This window comes from Oncorhynchus nerka, unplaced genomic scaffold (genome assembly GCF_034236695.1).
Source record: "Oncorhynchus nerka isolate Pitt River unplaced genomic scaffold, Oner_Uvic_2.0 unplaced_scaffold_2371, whole genome shotgun sequence".
Lineage (NCBI taxonomy): Eukaryota > Metazoa > Chordata > Actinopteri > Salmoniformes > Salmonidae > Oncorhynchus > Oncorhynchus nerka.
Window position 1 is genome coordinate 1 of NW_027038925.1, and position 20,979 is coordinate 20,979.

The window sequence follows — 20,979 nt, forward strand, 5'->3', positions numbered from 1 at the left end:
ATGTTTGGTTTTTGCCGACACGGTCTGGCCGAGATATTGATGACTGGTCGACTACAGCGGTATCGAGCTCCCGCTCCTGCAGAGCCGCACGAGCCGCCGAGCCACGGAGCGGGAGGGGAGGACGGTGCCTGGGAGAGACATTATGAGAGTCAAGGATGCAGAGAGGAGGCTGAGGAGTGCAGGTTTGAGCAGAGGAAGATTAGATGGAAGATAGCATATAGCGGGGAGAGAGAGCTGATCGGGCCGATTGCCGAGATGCTGGGATTTAGCAGCTTGCAGGAAAGATACAAGGCAGGTCGGAGACTTGAGGAAGCCGCAAGAGGTTGCGGAAGAACAGCACTCTGTGCATGAGGTTCGCTCTCTGCCTGTGAGTAGAGGCGAGGCGAGGCCGCAGAGAAGTGAGAGGAGCAGCTGAAAAGCAGAGAACGACAGACGCAGGCGCCAGTCCAGAGTCACCTCTGGGAAAGATCACACTCATGATTTAGTCCTCTCGAAAGACTGGGAGGGCCTATTAAATGATAAGGATGTTGCTTGAAAGGGCCGGTGCACTGCATACATGGGCCTCAAAGCGAGGCTTGTTGATTGCAGTAAGGGGGAGAAAGAGAATGCATCATTGGGAGATGATCTGCACACTGCTGATCAGACAAGTAAACACGCAAGGCATCTAAGAGAGAGCAGTAGAGCAAAGCAGCCAGGTCTGTGGTGATCCACCAGTGCCAAGAGTCAGGACTGGTATAGCCGAGACATCCTCTGCCTACTGGCCGCAGATCGGCAGTTCCAGAGGCTGCCCGGCACCTGGAACTCACGGCGTGCGCGCTGTGATCACTGCATTAGGTGTCGCGGCCATGCTGTGTGGAGCGTTTGTAGTGTCTGTGCAGAGAGGAGAGAACAGGATAGACAGACACATATTGCCAGCACAGAGGTTACGCCACGCAAAGGAGATTGAATCAGTGACTACACGCCCGAGCGTTCAGAGTTGCTTGCCGCGAGCAAGAATCTTATTGACTAAAATGATTAAAATGATATATACTGCTGAAGTAGATTGTAATGAATGCGGCCAAGATGTTCAAATGTTCATAATGACAACAGCACGGTCGAATAATAGGCAGCAGCATGGCCAGGGGACAGCAGCGAGTCATCATGTCAGTGTAGTCCTGGGACATGGTCCCAGGGCCTGCACAGTTGAGCAAGATGGCCAGGTGATGCCGCTAGCGAGTCATGCCGTGTAAGTCCCGGGGCACAGTCCCAGGGCTCAGGCCTCCGGAGAGAAGAAAGAAAGAGAGAAGGAGAGAATTAGAGAACTGCCATCTTGTATCTCACACAGACACACGGTCAGATCAGAGAGCACTCCAGACATAACAAACTGACACTTAGCCTCTGACAATACAAACTACCGCAGCATGTCACGGGAGGCACAGAGGGGTCAGATGACACTCTTCGACAAATAAACAGTGAAAGATATACCATACTCACTTGCTTCAAAGCACGCCCCCACACACTAGAGGGATCTTCAACTCTATCATCCTGAGACAAGGCAGAAAGGAGAAGCTCACAAGATCTTTCATTACGCGTTCAAAACATCCAGACAGACACAACACCACTGTGCGACGCACTCTCAGGACGGCATGAGAGTAGCCTCTGCAAGCCAGTGACCAGCCTCAACAGGTTATAATCCCAGCAGAGACAGCGCGGGCGGTTCGGCTGCCCAGAGCCCCGCTCACCCACCTCCTGGCCAGACCACCAATCGAGACCCACTGAAGAGATGAGCCCAGTAAAGACTCTAGCAGTTGGGAGAATGTTTCAGCCTTCACGGTAGGCAGACGTCTCCATGTACGGAAGCCTATATAGAAGTTCCTCCAGCTGCCTGCTTGCAGTTCTGCATGAGCCTGCCTGACGCAGCGTACGTGCATGTGACGGCAGGACAAATCAGAGAGCAGGTAGAGCAGCTTCATGCAGAGGTTACAAAACCTGAAATCAGCCTGACAGGAAGCCAGTGCAGAGAGGCTACACTGAGCATGACGCTTGGTTCTAGTCAGGATTCCAGCGCGCATTTGCACTAACTGACATTCGTGGCAAATGAAAATGCTACTGCAGTAGTTCGGCTAGCGAAGTGACAAAGCACGACGCCCGCATCATTTGGGACAGAAAAGTTTCTGATAGTAATGTTACGCAGATGGAAAGGTCCTAAATGGTTCCGGATATGCCCTTCAAAAGAGGTGTCCTTCATTGTATTTGACGACAATAACCACAAGACACTGTCGATTCAACAGACATCTGTGCTTCTGGGACCTGAAAGCATCTCTGTTTCTGCGCCACAGTATCCACTTTCATGCTGAAAACACATGCTTTCTACTGGTGGGCAGCCACCACTTCACGTACAGCTGTCATCCGCAGGCAGTGAAAGTTTACATATGTTTTCGACTTCAAGAGGTAAAATATAGCAAACAATAGTGTCCGAAACAGAACCTCACAGTTGATCCTGTGGTATCAATATACCCGACATCCGCTCAAGAAGAAGAAGCGGAAGCCTCGGGATTTATCTTGATTTATTATTAGGCCGGGCGCCATACTACATTTCGACACGACTCAGGGTTACCATTTCGGCTTATTGGAAGAACACAGTAAAATTAACTTTCAGATACCATCAAAATGAGTAAACGGTGGTGATACTGAGAATCGGGCTTCAGTCAAGGGAGTCGGAGTGGCCACGGAGTGTGGCCGAAAGCGCCGTGTGTCTGTGTGCAGTGTGGCGGCACTGAGAAGAGCATACTCGAGATCGCGAAACACGCTCGTCTGAAGATCAGCACATGGCATGCTGGGGGCAAGAAAAGGTTACAGTGGCGTGGTGTTCAGATCTCATCTGGCTCGTTACTCAACAGGCCAGGCTGCAACAAGGCCAGTTTTATTTTGGCAGAAGAGACGCAACAGCCCGGCCACGAGGGGATTATCGATAACCGCATGATTGTGCTTGTGACGAGTTTTCGCCCAGAAAGGCAACTCTTTAAATGTGAGATCTTGAGCAGAAACATTACACGCAGACAGTTGTCCATCGTCAGCAGCTTGCAGAAAGGGAAGATGATTGCGCTTGGTTTCTTGCTGCAGTTAGAGCACTGAGCCATTTCTGACATTGCCCAGCCGTCACGCTACCGCGGAAGGACCCCGACCTGCTGCGACAGAGCTTACGCCTCCATGCTACGGCACAATTATGGGCATGCATTTTGTAGAAGACAGGTGTCAAGATGCGCGATGATGGAGCTGCCTCGGGAAAATCCGTGCGGCTTGGACACTGACGGAGGCACTCCGCGATGTGTGACATCAGTGAGCTATCGGTTGCTTTTAAGATACGGAAAGATGCAAGAGGGAACGTTGATAGGTGCTGACAGCTTATCATTGCATCACAGGAGCGCTGTGCCTGAAAATGGTTATGTGATGAAAGCAACATCACGCACGCACCCTTAGTCAGCTGTGTCTGAGTCTCACCGCTCAGTTCAAGGCAGCTGACGCGAGCTGGGAAATCTTAGTTACGGTGACAGCTCATGGCAGAGGTGCCTTGTCGGTGGCCAGGGAGCGGTGCTCAAAGATGCTCGAAAGCCGCGAGGAGATTTGCTCTGCCTCTTACGAGCAAAGGAAAGACACAACACAACCCGCGACGCGATACTAAACAGCCTGGTGACATTGCTTGGGTCGCCTGATTGCGAGTCATTGAATGCACAACCAGAGGCCAGGAGGTCAAACACTCTCGATATGTGTACAGTGGCAGCGAAGGCAGCCAAAACCAACTGACTGGGAGGCGACCGATGCGAGTTAGCTCTGAGCCACTCCCAGCCGCCAGACCATGAAAAGAGAAGCCTTCACAGCGGGGCCCGGCATCACAGCTGGCCGATGTGCCAGGTAGATGACGCTGTTCATCTCGACGATTCCGGTGCTACGATGTTGGAACTGCCGGCACGTTCATTTGCCGCCGACGCACAGCCAAACCTGTCCAAATGGAGCCGATTGATCTCACGTAGCAGATGCACCGAGTGGCAACATGTGCGGCAGACGGGCGCTGCGCGCCGCCGCCGCTCCGGCACAGCGTTCCGCAGCATTCTGTGCTAGCCAAACGCCAGTCTATGCCTGGCAGCACATACCTGTGTGAACAATCAGCGACTCTTTGATGAACCTGAATTGCTTCGACGTCGACACAGAACAGCTGCCGACCAATTTCCCTGAGGATTTCTTCAGCCTACCTAACATTGATGAACTTGTGGAAAGATCGGGATCACATCATACCAATGCTCAGTGAACATTGCCAGCAATCACATTTTTAGGAGTTTTTACCAGTTCAAGTTTGAAAAGTTGTAAACTCTAATATTTGCTCTTCACTGCATGTTACTTTCTCCCAAACAAAGTGTTGCTTGACAATATTTTTGCATTCTTTGCTAATCCAATTATAGCTTTAAAATATTTCAAAGATAGAAAATTAAAGGCTATTGCTTTTCTTTTGAAGTGGGAATTTAGCTCACTTGTGCTGCAAATAGAAAATATGTCTGGCTGATGGTGCTCTGAATAATGGCTCTTTCACTAATGTTCATAGCATATTTATATTTGTCTGCTGAGCGAAAAAGATTACGACAGAGCTCATAAGAGTGCTGCTTTATTTATCTGATCATATTGTAATATATTTGTTAGGTTGTGCAGGTTAATTAGGTTCAATAGATATATGCCATTTAAAATTTTCAATGAACACTTAATAGCTGGTCGTAGTTGATTTTTATTTGCTCTGGCTCCATTTCTGATTCGACACCCTGGTGCAGCCCGTGGTGACGATGGTAACAAAAGCACGCAATCTAGAGCACGACAGATGAGCCCGGTCCGGCTAAAATAACATTTACCACTCAGCGTACGCTCAGTGCTAGCACCGAAGACAACATTGCTTGTTCAGGAAGAGCTGTTGCGCAACAAAGCCTTCTCTGTACTTTGAGAGGAATGGAAGATTAGTCGAGCAGTTTTTTATATTTCGTCATGTTTCGCTTTTCAGCTATAGTGCTTTGCCACGCCGCTTTAGTGAAAGTTTGGTCATCCGCGGATGTTAACATAGAGTCAGCTACCAGGGAAGCAGTTTCAGTAGTTTCAGTATAGCTTCTGAAAGGTTTAGAGGCCATGATTATTTCATCATTGTGTCAAGAGATATATACCAGATATTTTTGATGCTCTCTCTGATCCTAGGTCCTGCCGTGCAGACTCCTCAGGACAACCGAGGTTGCATCACGCAGGTTTAAGAGGAGTCCTATCATCATCTTTCTCAAAGTGAATTTATCACTGCTGCAAAGTGAAAGTCATCTCCTCTGGGGAATGCTGTGCTTTAGTTAGCTTTTGCGACAGTATCGTGAATTTCGATTGTTCTTACTTCCTTCAATTAGTTAGAAAATAGATGATCGAGCAGCAGTAAGGGCTCTGCACGGCCGCCCTTCAGCTGGCGGAAGACTCCAGCCTGGGTGCCATCGCCTGCCTCGGCTGGCTCTCAGAGCTCGGGGCAGCTTTCAAAATAGGAGCCAGCTTTCATGAGATTTTTAGTTTTGTAACTGCATCTAGCTGCGCAAAAGGTTAAATTGAGACTTTCAGTTAGGCGGTTAACGATTTTTGTCTCTCTGGAAAACAGTAGGCAGAGGAGTTGAGCAGCATCAAGGAATTCTTGTGCTGTCTGTGAATTTATAGCACGAGCCCCTTGATGTTCTGGGTCTGAGTGTATTGCAAACGTAATAAATGGTGATTATGAGGAGCATCCACAACATTTGCCCCATGGGAGCCGTCCAGCGCAGACTGCACAGTGAAAGGTCCAGATGTTGACAACACGATGATGGCTCGAAAGCCTGAGTGGGTTCGTGACTTTTCCATGAATATTGGTGTCAACAGCCAGAATATTATCTTGGGCGATTACAAGGGTTCAGGAATTAGTGAGAACTAAGTAATGGCCCAGAGGCCCGTAAACAGTAAAGCTATAAAAGCATATAGTGCCGCATAGATTTCATGACTAGAAGCTCAAAAGACGAAAACGCTATTTTTTTTTGTAAATTGAAATTTGCTATCGTGAATGTTAGCAACACTCTCCGCCTGCGGGATGCACGGGGATGCGGGTCACTAGTGTAGCCAGGTGAGGCCTCATTTAACACAGTAAATTCATCAGGCTTGTCATGTTTCAGTCAGGCCAATCACACATCAAGATTATGATCAGTGATTAGTTCATTGACTATAATTACCTTTGAGTAAGGATCTAACATTAAGTAGCCCCATTGTGAGATGTGAGGTATCATGATCTCTTTCAGTAATGACAGGAATGGAGGTGGTCTTTATCCTAGTGAGATTGCTAAGGCGAACACCGCCATGTTTAGTTTTGCCCAACCTAGGTCGAGGCACAGACACGGTCTCAATGGTGATAGCTGAGCTGACTACACTGACTATGCTAGTGGCACTCCACTATGCTGGCAGGCTGGCCAATAGCCTGCTGCCTGGCCTGCACCCTATTTCATTGTGGAGCTAGAGGAGTTAGAGCCCTGTCTATGTTGGTAGATAAGATGAGAGCACCCTCCAGCTAGGATGGAGTCCCACACCTCAGCAGGTCAGGCTTGGTCCTGTTTGGGTGAGTCCCAGAAAGAGGGCCAATTATCTACAAATTCTATCTTTTGGGAGGGGCAGAAACAGTTTTCAACCAGCGATTGAGTTGTGAGACTCTGCTGTAGAGCTCATCACTCCCCTAACTGGGAGGGGGCCAGAGACAATTACTCACTGATGCCGACACATCTTTCTAGCTGATATGCACGCAGAAGCTATGCTGCGCTTGGTGATCTCTGGACTGTTTCATCCTAACATCGTTGGTGCCGACGTGGGATAACAATATCTCTATACTCTCTGCACTCGCCAGTTTTAGCTTTAGCCAGCACCATCTTCAGATTAGCCTTAACGTCGGTAGCCCTGCCCCCAGGTAAACAGTGTATGATCGCTGGATGATTCGCCAAGTCTAATACTGCGGGTAATGGAGTCGCCAATGACTAGAGTTTTCAATTTGTCAGAGCTAATGGCGGGAAGTTCGCGCCTCAGACTTCGTAACGGAGGAGTAGAGACCAGAGAAGACTCGGCCTCTGAAACCCGCTGCTTAATGGGAAAACCGGGTTGGAAAGTTTCTGTTGAGAGCTGAACACCGGCTGAGCTGAGCTGCCCACAGCATTTCCTTCCAGAAACCGTGAGAAAGTTGTCCGGCTGCGGGGACTGTGCCAGGATTTATACTACTATCTGTACTTACTGGGTGGCACAGACGTTTCATCCTTTCCTACACTGAAATTACCTGCCTAACGACAATATGCGCTCTGAAGCTGGGCTTGCAGTACAGCTATCCTCGCTGTAAGGCGAGCACAGCGGCTGCAATTAGAAGGCATCATGTTAATGTTACTACTTTAGCTTCGGTTGTTGGAGGTCCTGACGAATCGTGTCCAGATAAAGCGTCCGGAGGAAAAAGTTGAGGAAAAAATAAATAAATATATGAACGGGTAATTAAAAAGTGAAAAACGTGGAAGTTGTCAGGTAGCAAAATAGGTTGGCAACAAAACGCACAGCAACTGCAAGTTGAAAAACAAGCCTGCAAGTTGTGACCGAAATGACGTAGCGTGGGTAAAGGCCAGCAAGGAGGAGGATCTCCCTGATGAATCCTTGCTGTACCCAGTCCACCTGGCCGTGCCGCTGCTCCAGTTTCAACTGTTCTGCCTTATTATTATTGACCATGCTGGTCATTTATGAACATTTGGGCCATGTTCTGTTATAATCTCCACCGGCACAGCCAGAAGAGGACTGGCCACCCCACATAGCCTGGTTCCTCTCTATGTTTCTTCCTAGGTTTTGGGGCTTTCTAGGAGTTTTTCCTAGCCACCGTGCTTCTACACCTGCATTGCTTGCTGTTTGGGGTTTTAGGCTGGGTTTCTGTACAGCACTTGGAGATATCAGCTGATGTACGAAGGGCTATATAAATACATTTGATTTGATTTGATTTTACATTTACAATAATCTGTTGGGTGTGCCAGTGGGGGTTCCTCATGAGTTTCAGGCCTTGGGTAGGAATGATGGACTCTGGCACTTACTACCTATTATAGGTCCAGCCAGTGGATGCAAGACAGACTGCATGGATAAATTATATCTACTATAATCAACAGCGTTTTGTGAATTACTCCCGTGATGCACTCACTGGTATGTCTGAACAGCTGGAGGCCACATCTAGGGTTGCCAGACAGAATAGACTTGCTTTTGGATATGCTTTCTTGCCAGTCAGAGGGGTGTCTGTAAGATGTATGGTGAACAATGTTGCACGTTTATTCCTAATAACACCAGTCCAGATGGTAGTATATCTAGGGCCCTTAGTGGGCTTGATGCTGCTGAGATGAGGACCATGGCGGGGGTGGAGGAGTCTGACTGTTCTCTTGGTTGGGAGCCTGGTTTGGTAAGTACACTGATATGGTGGTTACTGGATTTCTGACCCTAATTCTTGTATTTTTATAATTGATGTGCTGTGCTTGCATCATACCGTGTTTTAAGAAGTCTGTTACAGATGAAGGCTTCAGGCATGATGCCTTTGCTTGATGCTCCAGTTGGAGATGCTGATACTGAATCAAGCTTTCAGGGGAGGATGGGACTGACTGAGATGACCCATGGTATGCTGTGGGTGAGGTAGTAGAACAAATATTACACCACCACAGTTCCTTCTTTTACATTTTTGTTTTATGATAAGTTCTTTCCAGTATGTTTGTCCTCCCTGTTCGTGAAGGTTTGGAGTCCCTGGGGTGGAAGCCCAACTGGTACAGGATAAGAGTAGCTGAGAGGACCAGATGGTTAATAATGCTTTGCTTTACTGTTTTCCATGACCAAAGTTGTATCCTATATCTTACACGCAATAAACAATAAAGTGTTATCCTGTTTTTGATAAGTGACACCCTTATGGGGTGTCAAAAGGGGGAGACAAAAGCATATATCACTTGATTTTTGTTCTATTTTTCTTGGTTGATTTCCTCTTTTGTTTTTCTGTAAAAATATGTTTTTTTTTAAACTTTGTATTATTTTCATGAAATGCTATTAGCATATTACTATGTTGGGAGCACTGAAATAAAGGATAGGGAGTGACACCCTTGTGGGTGTCAAAAGGGGGAATCAAAAACTCACGTTTCTATATAAATGTTAAACAAAGGGACATGCATCACTTCATATTCACAAAATAAAGGTTTAAAGTTCCTGGGTTCATCAGCAACCTAGTATATCGGATGGTGTGGTTAAACCCCACAGGGTGTATAAAGGGGATTATGTTATGCACTATAGCCTCGTAGTTACCATATGTGATTGAATATTATCTGCTGTGACAGGGCTCGGAAGCAGGAACTACTTCTGAGTATATTAAAATAGCTTTGTCAGAACAAGTCCGCTCTGTTTTGCCCTGTGGTGGGACAGAGAGCCCGTATATACAAACAATGCATTTACCACTTATTGCTTAGCTAATAAAAAAACAGCATACGCCGGTGCCTCATTGTCATATTTATCCTGATACGAATTGACGCAACTCTGACACAAGTGAAAAATTGAGGGAAACCAAAAATATAAACGGTAATTGAAGAGTAAAAACCGTAGTTCTCATGTAGAAAAGTAGGCAAAACACACAGCAACAAGTCACAGGTGAAAATGTTGTTTGAGGTATCATGATGCTACTAGCATAAATGGACCAACACTGAGCAAATGTAGCTTAAGTCAAATGGAAATTTAAAACACAGGGGTCAGAGTAATATTGCTGGCACAAAGATATAATGCTAAATAAATGTTGCCATCACCCCAGTTACTCAAGTCAGGTCATAGACCCTTCAACTCCAAGTAGAGCCACCAAAACAATACAGAGGACACAAGTATTACAGTTAATGTTTATTTGAGCTAAAACAAGCAAATGCAGGTACACACACTAGAGTAGAGTACCCATGAACTCTTGCATGTCCCACGTCAGATATCCATGGCGTCGCCGCCGGACGGGCCGGTCGCAGCCAGAGGTGGCGTTTCAGACGGGCCGGTCGCAGCCAGAGGTGGCGTCGTCAGACGGGCCGGTCGCAGCGTCAGAGGTGGCGTCGCCGCCAGACGGGCAGCGTCAGAGGTCGCGGCCGGGCCGCAGCCAGAGGTGGCGTCTGCCAGACGGGGGCCGGTCGCAGCGTCAGAGGTGGCGTCACAGACGGGCCGTCGCAGCGCCAGAGGGTGGCGTTGCACGGCCACCAGCCAGACGGGCCGGGGTCGTGCCGCAGCCAGAGGTGGCGTCGCAGACGGGCCGGTCGCAGCGTCAGAGGTGGCGCGTCAGACGGGGCTGTCGCAAAGGCCAGAGGTGGCGTGCCAGACGGGCCGGTCGCAGCCAGAGGTGGCGTCGCCAGACGGGCCGGCGCGCAGAGCCAGACGGCTGCCGCAGCGTCAGAGGTGGCGGTGGCTGCCAGACGGGCCGGTCGCAGCCAGAGGTGGCGCGCCAGACGGGCCGGTCGCAGCGTCAGAGGTGGCGTCGTCAGACGGGCCGGGTCGCAGCAGCCAGAGGTGGCGTCATCAGACGGGCCGGTCGCAGGCCAGAGGTGGCGTCGGCCAGACGGGAGGTCGCAGGCAGAGGTGGCGCGTCAGACGGGCCGGTCGCAGCGTCAGAGGTGGCGTGCCGCCAGACGGGCCGGTCGCAGCGCCAGAGGTGGGCGCCAGACGGGCCGGTCGCAGCAGAGGTCAGAGGTGGCGTGCCGCCAGACGGGCCGGTCGCCAGAGGTGGCGCGCCAGACGGGTGTCGCGCCAGAGGTGGCGCGCCAGACGGGCCGGCCGCAGCGCCAGAGGTGGGGACGGGCCGGTCGCAGAGACGGCCAGAGGTCGCAGCGTCAGAGGTGGCGTCGTCAGACGGGCCGGTCGCAGCGTCAGAGGTGGCGCGGTCAGACGGGCCGTCGACCGCAGTCGCCAGAGGTGGCGCGTCAGACGGGCCGGTCGCAGCCAGAGGTGGCGTCGTCAGACGGGCCGGTCGCAGCGCCAGAGGTGGCGTGCCCAGACGGGCCGGGGTCGCAGCGTCCAGAGGTGGCGTCGTCAGACGGGCCGGTCGCAGCAGAGGTGGCAGAGACGGGCCGTCGTCAGACGGGCCGGTCGCAGCGTCGCAGCCAGAGGTGGCGTCGCCAGACGGGCCGGTCGCAGCGCCAGAGGTGGCGTCGCCAGACGGGCCGGTCGCAGCGCCAGAGGTGGCGTCGCCAGACGGGCCGGTCGCAGCGTCCAGAGGTGGCGTCGTCCAGACGGGCCGGTCGCATAGCCAGAGGTGGCGCTGCCAGACGGGCCGGTCGCAGCGTCAGAGGTGGCGTCGTCAGACGGGCCGGTCGCAGCGCCAGAGGTGGCGTCAGACGGGCAGACGGTCAGAGGTGGCCGTCAGACGGCGCGTCGCAGCGTCAGAGGTGGCGTCGCCAGACGGGCCGGTCGCAGCGCCAGAGGTGGCGTGCCAGACGGGCCGGTCGCAGCGCCAGAGGTGGCGTCCGGCCAGACGGGCCGGTCGCAGCCAGAGGTGGCGCCGCCAGACGGGCGGCCAGAGGTGGCGTTGCCGCCAGAGAGGTGGCGTCGCCAGACGGGCCGGTCGCAGCGTCAGAGGTGGCGCCAGACGGGCCGGTCGCAGCGGCCAGAGGTGGCGTCGTCAGACGGGCCGGTCGCAGCGCCAGAGGTGGCGTCGCCAGACGGGCCGGTCGCAGCGCGTCAGAGGTGGCCAGAGGCATGCGCCAGCTTCTCCGTCAGAGGGCCGTCGCAGCCAGAGGTGGCGTTTGCCAGACGGGCCGGTCGCAGCAGGAAGGCCAGAGGTGGCGTGTCAGACGGGCCGGGTCGCAGCGTCAGAGGTGGCGTCGTCAGACGGGCCGGTCGCAGCCAGAGGTGGCGTCGTCAGACGGGCCGGTCGCAGCGCCAGAGGTGGCGTCCTCAGAGGCATGGCCGCAGCTTTTCAGAGGTGGCATCATTTGCCAGAGAGCCATGGTTTGGGAAGCTTGGGATTCAGACTTCATTGGGCTAAATATTCTTGAGAAAAACAAAAGGAACAGTTGTCGCAGCAGAGCAACACATCTGTTCAGACGGGCTAGGCCAAATTGCTAGAGGTGGCTTTGAGCAACATGAACCCAACAGGTTTCAGAGGTATATGTTTCAGACGGGCCTTCTCTGGCTCAGAGGTGGCGCGTCAGACCCTATGGATCGCAGCAAGGCCAGGGCATGCACAATGGAGACGCAGCATTTGAGGTGGACAGCTCTGAAACGGGTAGGTTAAGGCATTCCAGGTCATTGCAGAGAGACGCTCTTATCCTTCGGGCCTTACACAGCAAGAGGTGGCGCATTGCCAGACGGGCCGGTCTATGCTGCCAGAGGTGCGTGTCAAGACGGGCACCAGCGACAAGAACAGGAAAGCAGACGGGCCAAAGAACATAGCTAGAAGGGTTGTGGAAATAAACACTACCTCCAAGCTGCAGAGGTGATCTTGCTTCAGACGGGCCTTTCCAACAGGGTAACAAGAAACTGAGGACGGGAAAGTGTTACCAGAGGTGAGTTCGCCAACGGGCCGGTATATTAAGAGGTAGCAGTGAAGAATAAAACATGCGCCTTAGTTAAGCATATCCTCAGAACAGGGCATCATTAAACAGAGAGCAACCATGGTTTGGAGAAGCTTGGCAGCAATTGGTCTCTAAATATTCCCATGAGAAAAAAAGGAACAGTTGGGTATTCAACAGCAACACATGTCTTCCCATGGCCAAATTGCTAAGGCCACTTTTGAGCAACATGAACCCAACAGGTTTCAAAGTATATGTTTCAGGCAATGCTTGATTGAGCTTGTTTAGCGTCAGATAGAAATAGACAGGGCATGTAGAACATATGTTGATGACATCAAGTTGGTTAAGGGCAGCAAAAGGTTTGACAGCATTATTTGACAGATTACCCTATGCTGTTGAATGATCAAAAATGATTAGGGGGAAAAAACACAGCAGCACCATAGACATTTGACAAAGAACATAGCTAGAAGGGTTGTGGAAATAAACACTGTACCCAAATCTGCAGAGTTTTACAATGCTCCTGGGACTTTCCAACAGGGTAACAAGAAACTGAGGAGAAAGTTTTACAGGTTGAGTATATTTATTTATTTACATATATCAATAGCATGAAAATAAAGATGACCGACTTATAGGTAGCATATTTAGAAAAATTCCTTTAAATATTCTATTGCTACTAACATAAATCCTAATATATCATGTTTTCCTCATTTGCACCTCCCATGATCATGAAAATAAGGACATTCAACAGGTAATGTCTTCCCTAACCTGCAATAGAGGCTTATAGTGAGGCCACAGATGACCGTTTCCTGACAAACATGGCTTATCTCCAGCTAGTGTCTGAGGATTGAGTTGTTACAGCTCAGATAGAAATAGACCATGTAGAACATATGTATGATTTTATTGTTGGTGGGCAGGCAATCTTTTCAAATATCACTGTTTGATAACACATTTATATCTGTAATGATTAACCCTAATGGTCTCAGATCAGCAGTAGAAAGAAGTAGGCCTAATTATTTTAGGTGTAATCTTCAAAGATATTTAAACACACCACATATCCATCAATGCTCCTGGGAAATGGGTAGGCCTCCACCATAGTCCTTCAAAGGCCATTTATTTATTTACATAGATCACATACATAAATAAATATGTTAGCTTGCTAGCTGAGATAAAATATTCTATTGCTACTAACATAAATCCTAATATATCATGTTTTCCTCATTTGCTCTTTGAGTATCTTTTGCTTTTCTTCTAACCCTGAATGGCAACATCCTTTATCCTAGTGTCTGAGGACCTGGAGAAGGCTATATCTACAGCTTTATCCATCCACACCCACTGTATGAAGGATTTTATTGGCCACTGCGGATAGTCACCCTCTCAATCAGGTTAGCAGGTAACCAACCCCACGGGATTTGTTAGGAGTTCCCCTCTTACAGGTTTAACGGGACTTACCATATACCACAAATGATTACAATGGGACTACTGAATAAGCTCAGGCTTTCTAGGTTTCCTAATTGGTTCAGCCTACGAATCAAATCAAATCAAATCAAATTTATTTATATAGCCCTTCGTACATCAGCCATATCTCAAAGTACTGTACAGAAACCCAGCCTAAAACCCCAAACAGCAAGCAATGCAGGTGTAAGCGGTGGCTAGGAAAACCCTGGCAAAATCCTAGGAAAAAGAGGAACTTTATCCATCCACAGAATGGCTGCGGCTAGAGAAACAGAACAGGAAGAAACCTAGAGTTGACCACATGGGGAATTAATAAGGCAGAACAGTTGAAACTGAGCACAAAGCACAGTCAGGGGACTGGGACTACAATAAGTCATCATGTCAGGTAGTCCTCTTCCTGGCTCAGCCTCCGAGAAGAGAAAGAAAATCAAATCAAAGATTTATATTATAACAGAAATGGCCAAGATGTTCAAATGAAAACTCCCCTAAATGACCAAAATGGAAGAATAAGAATAAGGCAGAACAGTTGAGAATGGCCAGCCAGTCCTCTTCTGGCTGTGCCGGGTGGAGATACATTTACATTTACATTTAAGTCATTTAGCAGACTCTCTTATCCAGAGCGACTTACAAATTGGTGCATTCACCTTATGACATCCAGTGGAACAGTAGTGCATCTAAATCTTTTAAAGGGGGTGAGAGGGATTACTTTATCCTATCCTAGGTATTCCTTAAAGAGGTGGGGTTTCAGGTGTCTCCGGAAGGTGGTGATTGACTCCGCTGTCCTGGCGTCGTGAGGGAGTTTGTTCCACCATTGGGGGCCAGAGCAGCGAACAGTTTTGACTGGGCTGAGCGGGAACTGTACTTCCTCAGTGGTAGGGAGGCGAGCAGGCCAGAGGTGGATGAACGCAGTGCCCTTGTTTGGGTGTAGGGCCTGATCAGAGCCTGGAGGTACTGAGGTGCCGTTCCCCTCACAGCTCCGTAGGCAAGCACCATGGTCTTGTAGCGGATGCGAGCTTCAACTGGAAGCCAGTGGAGAGAGCGGAGGAGCGGGGTGACGTGAGAGAACTTGGGAAGGTTGAACACCAGACGGGCTGCGGCGTTCTGATGAGTTGTAGGGGTTTAATGGCACAGGCAGGGAGCCCAGCCAACAGCGAGTTGCAGTAATCCAGACGGGAGATGACAAGTGCCTGGATTAGGACCTGCGCCGCTTCCTGTGTGAGGCAGGGTCGTACTCTGCGGATGTTGTAGAGCATGAACCTACAGGAACGGGCCACCGCCTTGATGTTAGTTGAGAACGACAGGGTGTTGTCCAGGATCACGCCAAGGTTCTTAGCGCTCTGGGAGGAGGACACAATGGAGTTGTCAACCGTGATGGCGAGATCATGGAACGGGCAGTCCTTCCCCGGGAGGAAGAGCAGCTCCGTCTTGCCGAGGTTCAGCTTGAGGTGGTGATCCGTCATCCACACTGATATGTCTGCCAGACATGCAGAGATGCGATTCGCCACCTGGTCATCAGAAGGGGGAAAGGAGAAGATTAATTGTGTGTCGTCTGCATAGCAATGATAGGAGAGACCATGTGAGGTTATGACAGAGCCAAGTGACTTGGTGTATAGCGAGAATAGGAGAGGGCCTAGAACAGAGCCCTGGGGGACACCAGTGGTGAGAGCACGTGGTGTGGAGACGGATTCTCGCCACGCCACCTGGTAGGAGCGACCTGTCAGGTAGGACGCAATCCAAGCGTGGGCCGCGCCGGAGATGCCCAACTCGGAGAGGGTGGAGAGGAGGATCTGATGGTTCACAGTATCGAAGGCAGCCGATAGGTCTAGAAGGATGAGAGCAGAGGAGAGAGAGTTAGCTTTAGCAGTGCGGAGCGCTCCGTGATACAGAGAAGAGCAGTCTCAGTTGAATGACTAGTCTTGAAACCTGACTGATTTGGATCAAGAAGGTCATTCTGAGAGAGATAGCGGGAGAGCTGGCCAAGGACGGCACGTTCAAGAGTTTTGGAGAGAAAAGAAAGAAGGGATACTGGTCTGTAGTTGTTGACATCGGAGGGATCGAGTGTAGGTTTTTTCAGAAGGGGTGCAACTCTCGCTCTCTTGAAGACGGAAGGGACGTAGCCAGCGGTCAGGGATGAGTTGATGAGCGAGGTGAGGTAAGGGAGAAGGTCTCCGGAAATGGTCTGGAGAAGAGAGGAGGGGATAGGGTCAAGCGGGCAGGTTGTTGGGCGGCCGGTCGTCACAAGACGCGAGATTTCATCTGGAGAGAGAGGGGAGAAAGAGGTCAGAGCACAGGGTAGGGCAGTGTGAGCAGAACCAGCGGTGTCGTTTGACTTAGCAAACGAGGATCGGATGTCGCCGACCTTCTTTTCAAAATGGTTGACGAAGTCATCTGCAGAGAGAGGAGGAGGGGGGGAGGGGGAGGATTCAGGAGGGAGGAGAAGGTGGCAAAGAGCTTCCTAGGGTTAGAGGCAGATGCTTGGAATTTAGAGTGGTAGAAAGTGGCTTTAGCAGCAGAGAGAGAAGAGGAAAATGTAGAGAGGAGGGAGTGAAAGGATGCCAGGTCCGCAGGGGAGGCGAGTTTTCCTCCATTTCCGCCGGCTGCCCGGAGCCCTGTTCTGTGAGCTCGCAATGAGTCGTCGAGCCACGGAGCGGGAGGGGAGGACCGAGCCGGCCTGGAGGATAGGGGACATAGAGAGTCAAAGGATGCAGAAAGGGAGGAGAGGAGGGTTGAGGAGGCAGAATCAGGAGATAGGTTGGAGAAGGTTTGAGCAGAGGGAAGAGATGATAGGATGGAAGAGGAGAGAGTAGCGGGGGAGAGAGAGCGAAGGTTGGGACGGCGCGATACCATCCGAGTAGGGGCAGTGTGGGAAGTGTTGGATGAGAGCGAGAGGGAAAAGGATACAAGGTAGTGGTCGGAGACTTGGAGGGGAGTTGCAATGAGGTTAGTGGAAGAACAGCATCTAGTAAAGATGAGGTCGAGCGTATTTCCTGCCTTGTGAGTAGGGGGAAGGTGAGAGGGTGAGGTCAAAAGAGGAGAGGAGTGGAAAGAAGGAGGCAGAGAGGAATGAGTCAAAGGTAGACGTGGGGAGGTTAAAGTCGCCCAGAACTGTGAGAGGTGAGCCGTCCTCAGGAAAGGAGCTTATCAAGGCATCAAGCTCATTGATGAACTCTCCGAGGGAACCTGGAGGGCGATAAATGATAAGGATGTTAAGCTTGAAAGGGCTGGTAACTGTGACAGCATGGAATTCAAAGGAGGCGATAGACAGATGGGTAAGGGGAGAAAGAGAGAATGACCACTTGGGAGAGATGAGGACGGTGCCACCACCCCGCTGACCAGAAGCTCGGGTGTGCGAGAACACGTGGGCAGACGAAGAGAGAGCAGTAGGAGTAGCAGTGTTGTCTGTGGTGATCCATGTTTCCGTCAGTGCCAAGAAGTCGAGGGACTGGAGGGAGGCATAGGCTGAGATGAACTCTGCCTTGTTGGCCGCAGATCGGCAGTTCCAGAGGCTACCCGAGACCTGAACTCCACGTGGGTCGGCGCGCTGGGACCACCAGATTAGGTGGCCGCGCCACGCGGTGTGGAGCGTTTGTATGGTCTGTGCAGAGAGGAGAGAACAGGGATAGACAGACACATAGTTGACAGGCTACACAAGAGGCTACGCTAATGCAAAGGAGATTGGAATGACAAGTGGACTACACGTCTCGAGTGTTCAGAAAGTTAAGCTTACGTAGCAAGAATCTTATTGACTAAAATGATTAAAATGATACAGTACTGCTGAAGTAGATTATAACAGAACGTGGCCAAGATGTTCAAATGTTCATAAATGACCAGCATGGTCGAATAATAGTAAGGCAGAACAGTTGAAACTGGAGCAGCAGCATGGCCAGGTGGACTGGGGACAGCAAGGAGTCATCATGTCAGGTAGTCCTGGGACATGGTCCTAGGGCCCAGGCCAGTTGAAACTGGAGCAGCAGCATGGCCAGGTGGACTGGGGACAGCAAGGAGTCATCATGTCAGGTAGTCCTGGGGCATGGTCCTAGGGCTCAGGTCCTCCGAGAGAGAGAAAGAAAGAGAGAAGGAGAGAATTAGAGAACGCACACTTAGATTCACACAGGACACCGAATAGGACAGGAGAAGTACTCCAGATATAACAAACTGACCCTAGCCCCCCGACACATAAACTACTGCAGCATAAATACTGGAGGCTGAGACAGGAGGGGTCAGGAGACACTGTGGCCCCATCCGAGGACACCCCCGGACAGGGCCAAACAGGAAGGATATAACCCCACCCACTTTGCCAAAGCACAGCCCCCACACCACTAGAGGGATATCTTCAACCATCAACTTACCATCCTGAGACAAGGCAGAGTATAGCCCACAAAGATCTCCGCCACGGCACAACCCAGGGGCGCCAACCCAGACAGGCTGACCACAACAGTGAATCAACCCACTCAGGTGACGCACCCCCCCCAGGGACGGCATGAGAGAGCCCCAGTAAGCCAGTGACTCAGCCCCTGTAACAGGGTTAGAGGCAGAGAATCCCAGTGGAAAGAGGGGAACCGGCCAGGCAGAGACAGCAAGGGCGGTTCGTTGCTCCAGAGCCTTCCGTTCACCTTCCCACTCCTGGGCCAGACTACACTCAATCATATGACCCACTGAAGAGATGAGTCTTCAGTAAAGACTTAAAGGTTGAGACCGAGTTTGCGTCTCTGACATGGGTAGGCAGACCGTTCCATAAAAATGGAGCTCTATAGGAGAAAGCCCTGCCTCCAGCTGTTTGCTTAGAAATTCTAGGGACAATTAGGAGGCCTGCCTAAGACCGTAGCGTACGTGTAGGTATGTACGGCAGGACCAAATCAGAGAGATAGGTAGGAGCAAGCCCATGTAATGCTTTGTAGGTTAGCAGTAAAACCTGAAATCAGCCCTTGCTTTGACAGGAAGCCAGTGTAGAGAGGCTAGCACTGGAGTAATATGATCAAATTTTTTTGGTTCTAGTCAGGATTTTAGCAGCCGTATTTAGCACTAACTGAAGTTTATTTAGTGCTTTATCCGGGTAGCCGGAAAATAGAGCATTGCAGTAGTCTAACCTAGAAGTGACAAAAGCATGGATTAATTTTTCTGCATCATTTTTGGACAGAAAGTTTCTGATTTTTGCAATGTTACGTAGATGGAAAAAAGCTGTCCTCGAAATGGTCTTGATATGTTCTTCAAAAGAGAGATCAGGGTCCAGAGTAACGCCGAGGTCCTTCACAGTTTTATTTGAGACGACTGTACAACCATTAAGATTAATTGTCAGATTCAACAGAAGATCTCTTTTAAACGGCTCTCTATCCACTGGATGTGTACCAAACTCACTAAAAGTGGCAGTAATAAAGCCTCTCTTGAAAAAGCCAAACCTTGACCCAGAAAATATAAAAAACTATCGGCCTATATCGAATCTTCCATTCCTCTCAAAAATTTTAGAGAAGGCTGTTGCGCAGCAACTCACTGCCTTCCTGAGGACAAACAATGTATACGAAATGCTTCAGTCTGGTTTTAGACCCCATCATAGCACTGAGACGGCACTTGTGAAGGTGGTAAATGACATTTTAATGGCATCGGACCGAGGCTCTGCATCTGTCCTCGTGCTCCTAGACCTTAGTGCTGCTTTTGATACCATCGATCACCACATTCTTTTGGAGAGATTGGAAACCCAAATTGGTCTACACGGACATGTTCTGGCCTGGTTTAGATCTTATCTGTCGGAAAGATATCAGTTTGTCTCTGTGAATGGTTTGTCCTCTGACAAATCAACTGTAAATTTCGGTGTTCCTCAAGGTTCTGTTTTAGGACCACTATTGTTTTCACTATATATTTTACCTCTTGGGGATGTTATTCGAAAACATAATGTAAACTTTCACTGCTATGCGGATGACACACAGCTGTACATTTCAATGAAACATGGTGAAGCCCCAAAATTGCCCTCGCTAGAAGCATGTGTTTCAGACATAAGGAAGTGGATGGCTGCAAACTTTCTACTATTAAACTCGGACAAAACAGAGATGCTTGTTCTAGGTCCCAAGAAACAAAGAGATCTTCTGTTGAATCTGACAATTAATCTTAATGGTTGTACAGTCGTCTCAAATAAAACTGTGAAGGACCTCGGTGTTACTCTGGACCCTGATCTCTCTTTTGAAGAACATATCAAGACCATTTCAAGGACAGCTTTTTTCCATCTACGTAACATTGCAAAAATCAGAAACTTTCTGTCCAAAAATGATGCAGAAACAGTAATCCATGCTTTTGTCACTTCTAGGTTAGACTACTGCAATGCTCTATTTTCCGGCTACCCGGATAAAGCACTAAATAAACTTCAGTTAGTGCTAAATACGGCTGCTAAAATCCTGACTAGAACCAAAAAAATTTGATCATATTACTCCAGTGCTAGCCTCTCTACACTGGCTTCCTGTCAAAGCAAGGGCTGATTTCAAGGTTTTACTGCTAACCTACAAAGCATTACATGGGCTTGCTCCTACCTATCTCTCTGATTTGGTCCTGCCGTACATACCTACATGTACACTACGGTCACAAGACGCAGGCCTCCTAATTGTCCCTAGAATTTCTAAGCAAACAGCTGGAGGCAGGGCTTTCTCCTATAGAGCTCCATTTTTATGGAACGGTCTGCCTACCCATGTCAGAGACGCAAACTCGGTCTCAACCTTTAAGTCTTTACTGAAGACTCATCTCTTCAGTGGGTCATATGATTGAGTGTAGTCTGGCCCAGGAGTGGGAAGGTGAACGGAAAGGCTCTGGAGCAACGAACCGCCCTTGCTGTCTCTGCCTGGCCGGTTCCCCTCTTTCCACTGGGATTCTCTGCCTCTAACCCTGTTACAGGGGCTGAGTCACTGGCTTACTGGGGCTCTCTCATGCCGTCCCTGGGGGGGTGCGTCACCTGAGTGGGTTGATTCACTGTTGTGGT

At 50.0% G+C, this 20,979-nt stretch overlaps 1 pseudogene; it reads right to left on the minus strand.

Moving 5' to 3' along the window:
• Positions 1-10,109: 10,109 nt before the first annotated feature.
• Positions 10,110-12,448, minus strand: LOC135567209 (polysialoglycoprotein-like; annotated as a pseudogene).
• Between the last annotated feature and the right edge of the window lie 8,531 nt (positions 12,449-20,979).